Raw genomic sequence first — 6,000 nt, 5'->3', positions numbered from 1 at the left:
TGAGTAATCACGAAACTATTAAAAACAGTTTCAAATATTAGAGGAAGTACTTGCTCACCTTAATGAAGAGACTTTCATGGCTTAGGGGCAATAAGGTGACAAGAGGCAGAATAATGGATTCAAGTTATATTTCGTAGCAAATGGCACTATAAATATTTACTTAAGATCTTCCTTACTCATCTAGACAAAGGCTGAATGGCAGTACGACCCTTTTAGTTCACAAAGCACTTAGACTACCAACTTCCTAACACTCTCCTGTAAGTCCTGTTTGAAGCAGTATGGCCTCCTTTTGGATGCTGATTCTGATTTTAGTCAAGGATGAATCAAAGACATTGGTGTGTATACTAATTTCCACATATACAATTTTACATCACTTTACTGACACAATACTAATTTCATCAGCTAGACAACACAGATTGTTTATACTTTGCCTTGTCTTGGTTACTACATGCATATGCTATGCCTAAAACTAAGAATATTAATATTATGATACTATTATCACTTTTATCCCTGAGAACCAAAAATTCAAAATTCAAAGCCCTGGCTTTGAACCCCAAGTGTCAATGTGAACACAAAGTGATTTTATCTTCTTTATATATAGAAAAATCTCAAATGTAATAGCATTGTAAGACTTTAAAATGTTCATTCCAAATGTCAGATAACAGTTATGTCAATTATAGGTTTAAATATTTGAGTAATTTTATTGTTGGTCTTGTCAATTTTCAGTAAGTTCACCAACTGCAATTACAGGGACTTCTCATAAAATAGCATAGCATCCAGCCTGAATGTACCCATGTTATATGAACTTGAGTTATACCAGCAGTATGATCCCTATCCCCATTCAGCTGCCAGTGCTCAGGATATACAATGGACATGTTAGACTTCATAGATAGAGCATGCAGTCACAAAACCTAAACCATGAGGAACTACATACCAAATTGTGGTGGTAATCTAATTGTACTGAAATATTATTTTGATTGTATGTTAATAAATAAAGTTGTCTGGGGGTCAGAGCTATTAGAGCCATAGCAAGAGTGTGGCGGTGGTGGCACACGCCTTTAATCCCACAAGATCTCTGTGTGTTCAGGGTCAGAGCTATTAGAGCCATAGCAAGAGTGTGGCGGTGGTGGCACACGCCTTTAATCCCATAAGATCTCTGTGTGTTCAGGGATACAGTCAGCATTGGAGACATATACCTTTAAGACCTAGGGGGCTGTACATTCAGACGGTGACGATGCAGTCATGTGTTTGGGTTTACAACCAATGAGAAGGCAGAACAACATACTTTAAAAAAACTAACCGACAGGAAGTAGGTCTCTTTTCGAGAAGCTGGGACAGCAGAAGGAAGGGTGAGATTTAGCTCTGAGCTCTGACCTCTTGGCTTTCTCTTTTACATTGTTTCTGTGTTTCTTATTTAATAAGACGGTTGGTTACATCAACATCTGGCGCCCAACGTGACAAGAATCCATTAAAAACTGCTTGGCTTGGCGGCAGGTCCGCTTTCCCGCAAGGGCGGCAGGCGGCCCGCGGCGGCGGCGGCAGCGGCGGCGGCGATCGGCTTCTTAGTCCTTAGCCTGGGTCTAGTTCTGCTTGACCTCAGGCTGGACTATCGGTGAGCTGCTTGCTTAAATCCTGCTTGCTTAAAGCCGGTGCTACAAACAACTCAGAGTTGCCCTGCCGAACAGGGCCCTGCCTGTAAAGCCAACGCACGTGGTCGGAGCTTAAGGAAGCCAGAGCCAAGCCTTGACTCTGCTCAAGAGGGAACACGTGGCTGCATTTAAACTTTAGCCAGCTACGCTTTCTTGCTCTCTCTCTCTCTCTCTCTCTCTCTCTCTCTCTCTTTCTCTTTGGATTTACACCTGGGACACTAGGTGGCTGCTTTGAAAATCCCCTTGGATTTCTACTGTTCTACGCAGATTTGGTAAGTCATAACATATCAGATATTTTAAAGGAAACTATCTAAAAGAGAATTTTTTCCACATCAAAAAAAAATGGGTTTTATGTGTACATTGGAAGAAAATTGGTTTTTGTTCGAAATTTTAGGCAGTCTGGCAATGGAACAACTATATAATATTAGTATTGGTGGAATTATGCACCTTATCACTATAATAATCCACATTTTAATATTTAAAAAGATAGTCAATTTAAGTGCCAGGATAACAGCTTTAGAAGAACTTGCTAAACCTGTAAAAATTCAGACAGAAGAAATTAACAGTGAAGTTGTTTCAAGTCGGGATCATAAGGTTGCAGAAAGAAAGCCTGTTTTCACACAGTCACCCTTAATTTATCCTGTAACCGTACAGCAGATGCCTGATCAAATGGCTACACAAAATAATTGGGCTCCAATTGAAATGTTGGATTTAAAAAGGTTTAAGGAGGCAATAGTATCTTATGGCATGCATTCCCCATATGTAAAGCAAATGTTAAACTCTTGGTCAACATATAATAGGATAGTACCACAGGACTGGCGGGACCTGGCACAAGGTGTTCTGGAACCCAGCCAGAGACTTCAATTTCTGACTTGGTTTAAGGAGGAGGCTAAAAACATAGAAAAACAATGGAGGGATAAAGGAATACAAGTTTGCCAGGATCAGCTTATGGGCGAAGGCCAATATGCTTCAGCACAAACACAATGTTTATATGATGTCCAAACCCTAATTTTATGTCGAACGGCAGCCTTGAATGCATGGGACAAAGTTGAGGAACCAGGAAAAAAATCTGAGTCATTTACAAAGGTGAAGCAAGGCCCAAAAGAGTCTTTTACAGATTTTTTACAAAGACTGGCTTCAGCAGTAAAGAGAATGGTCTCGGATTCAGAAGCTAGTAAGGCAATAATTGAATCTTTGGCCTTTGAGAATGCGAATGCAGCATGCAAAAGAATAATCAGGCCATTAAGGGCAAGTTCTGCACCTATGGAAGATTGGATTAGAGAAACAATTAATGTTGAAGCTGATGAGCATGATGATACATGGGTAGGAGAAGTAATTTCAAAAGGTTTGAGGAGTGTTAGATGTTTTGGATGTGGAAAGCAAGGACATTTGAAAAGGGACTGTAGACAGGTCATTCCCAGAAACAATGTTTCTTCAAGGAACAATGGCAACAGAAGGCCCCTTCCTTCTGGAGTATGCAGAAGGTGTGGTAAGGGAAAACACTGGACCAACGAATGTAGATCAACAAAGGACAGACAGGGTAATCCTTTGCCTCAGTCTTCGGGAAACTCCCAGAGGGGCCTCAGGCAGGCCCCAGTGCAAATCCAGTTCAAACCTTTCCTGCAGCCATAGAGGAAATGCCTGCTCTGGAGAGCGATTAAATAACCAAATGCCTATTGGAATAAATCATGCTGGTCAGGAAGATGAAACAGAGAGAATAGAAAATTCAGGAGAAAACATAAAGAAAATTTTTTGGCAAACTTCTATTAATGAACAAAGACCAAAATTAACAATAAAAATAAATGGTGTTTTGTTGTCTGGTCTGGTAGACACAGGTGCGGACGTTACCATAATTGCACCAGAATTTTGGCATCCAACTTGGCCTCTTCAGGAGGTAAACGTTCAACTGTTAGGAATTGGGACATTATCTCAGGTGAAACAGAGTGCAAGATGGCTCGAATGTATAGGTCCAGAAGGACAGAGAGGAAAATTAAAACCATATGTGGCTAACATAACTATGAACCTGTGGGGTCGAGACTTGTTGCAACAATGGAATACTCAGATTAACATCCCTCCAATCTCAGAAACAAATCATAAACTAGCACATGTTACTGAGAGAAATATTAGAAGATATTGTTCTAATGAGTGGTCACCAGCCATCCATATTATACAAGAACAGGGCACAATAACTGATGATCTTCCAAAGACACCATCAGCTCTACCTTTAAAATGGTTAACAGACAAGCCTGTATGGGTCCAGCAATGGCCTTTAACAACAGAGAAACTCCAGGCTTTAGAAGAGCTGGTAGAAGAACAGTTAAATGCTCAGCATATTGAAGAATCAACCAGCCCTTGGAATTCTCCTGTATTTGTTATTAAAAAGAAATCTGGTAAATGGAGAATGGTAACAGACCTTAGAGCAATTAACAAAGTAATTCAGCCAATGGGCTCTCTACAATCTGGGATGCCTTTGCCTACTCTGTTACCAAAAGGATGGCCTCTCATAGTTATTGATTTAAAAGACTGTTTCTTTTCAATACCCTTACAAGAAAAAGACAAAGAAAGATTTGCTTTTACAGTGCCTACTTATAATAATTCTCAACCGGTTAAAAGATTTCAATGGAGGGTCCTCCCACAGGGAATGTTGAATAGCCCAACTCTGTGCCAATATTTTGTGCAACAGCCATTGGAAGTGATACGTAAAAAATTTTCTAAATCTATAATTTATCATTATATGGACGATATTTTACTAGCTGACTCAAATGCAGATACTTTAGAAATAATGTTTGAAGAAGTAAAGAAAATTTTGCCTTGCTGGGGATTACAAATTGCTCCTGAAAAGATACAAAGAGGAGATTCTATTAATTATTTAGGATATAAAATAGAGCTACAAAAAATTAGACCCCAAAAGGTGCAAATTCGGAGAGATAGACTACAGACTCTTAATGACTTTCAAAGATTATTTGGAGACATTTCTCATCTACGAACTATTGTTGGGGTAAAAAATGATGAACTGACTAATTTGTTCAAAACCTTAGAAGGTGACAAGGACTTAAATAGTCCAAGAGAATTATCACCTGAAGCTGAGAAAGAATTAGCCTTGGTAGAAAAGAAAGTGCATGAAGGACACGTGAATCGTATTGATCCAAAGCTGGATTGCATTTTAGTTATCTTACCTTCTAGGCGTTCTCCTACTGGAATATTAATGCAGAGGGAAGATATTATATTGGAATGGATATTTTTACCAAATAAACCAAATAAAAAATTAAAAACTTATGTGGAAAAAATCTCTGACTTGATTTACAAAGGAAAATTGAGACTTCGTCAATTAGCAGGCATAGACCCAGCAGAAATCGTCGTACCATTAACTAAGGAGGACATTGAAAAATTATGGACAGAAAGTGAACCTTGGCAAAGAGCTTGCAGTAATTTTTTGGGAGAAATTAACAGCAAATATCCCAAAAGCAATAGAATTGATCTTATAAAGAGAGCTGAATGGATCTTGCCTCAAATTGTACGGCAAAAACCCATATCTGGAGTTCGTACATTTTATACAGATGCCAACAAAGAAGGAAAGGCTGGTTACAAATCAGAAAATTTAAGTAAAGTGGTTCAAAGTCCGTATAATTCAGTTCAAAAATCAGAATTGTATGCTATTCTGTTGGTATTAATGGATTTTTCAGAACCTCTCAACATAGTAACTGACTCTCAGTATGCTGAAAGAGTGGTGTTACATATTGAGACTGCAGAATTTATCCCTGATGCTTCAGAATTAACTTCACTATTTATTCAATTACAAGATACAATCAGGAAAAGGGATCATCCTTTATATATAACTCACATTCGATCCCATACTGGTCTGCCAGGCCCTCTGGCACAAGGCAATGATGAGATTGATAAATTATTGATAGGAAATGTGCTGGAAGCCTCAGAATTTCATAAAAAACATCACGTCAATAGTAAAGGTTTAAAAAAGGATTTTTCCATAACCTGGCAACAAGCCAAAGAAATAGTAAAGAAATGTCCTACTTGTTCCGTCTATAATCAAACGCCATTACCAGCAGGATGTAACCCAAAGGGTACTCAGAGAAATGAAATCTGGCAGATGGACGTGTTTCACTTTGCAGAATTTGGAAAATTGAAATATGTACACCACACTATCGATACTTATTCAGGATTTCAATGGGCAACTGCTTTGAGTTCTGAAAAGGCTGATTCTGCAATCACTCATTTGCTAGAAGTTATGGCCATCATGGGTATACCTGCACAAATCAAAACTGACAATGCTCCATCATATGTCTCTGTTAAAATGAAACAGTTTTTTGCTTATTACAATATAAAGCATATTACA

Source organism: Peromyscus leucopus, chromosome 9 (genome assembly GCF_004664715.2).
Source record: "Peromyscus leucopus breed LL Stock chromosome 9, UCI_PerLeu_2.1, whole genome shotgun sequence".
In the NCBI taxonomy this organism is placed as follows: Eukaryota; Metazoa; Chordata; class Mammalia; order Rodentia; family Cricetidae; genus Peromyscus; species Peromyscus leucopus.
Note: the sequence above shows the minus strand (reverse complement) of the source record.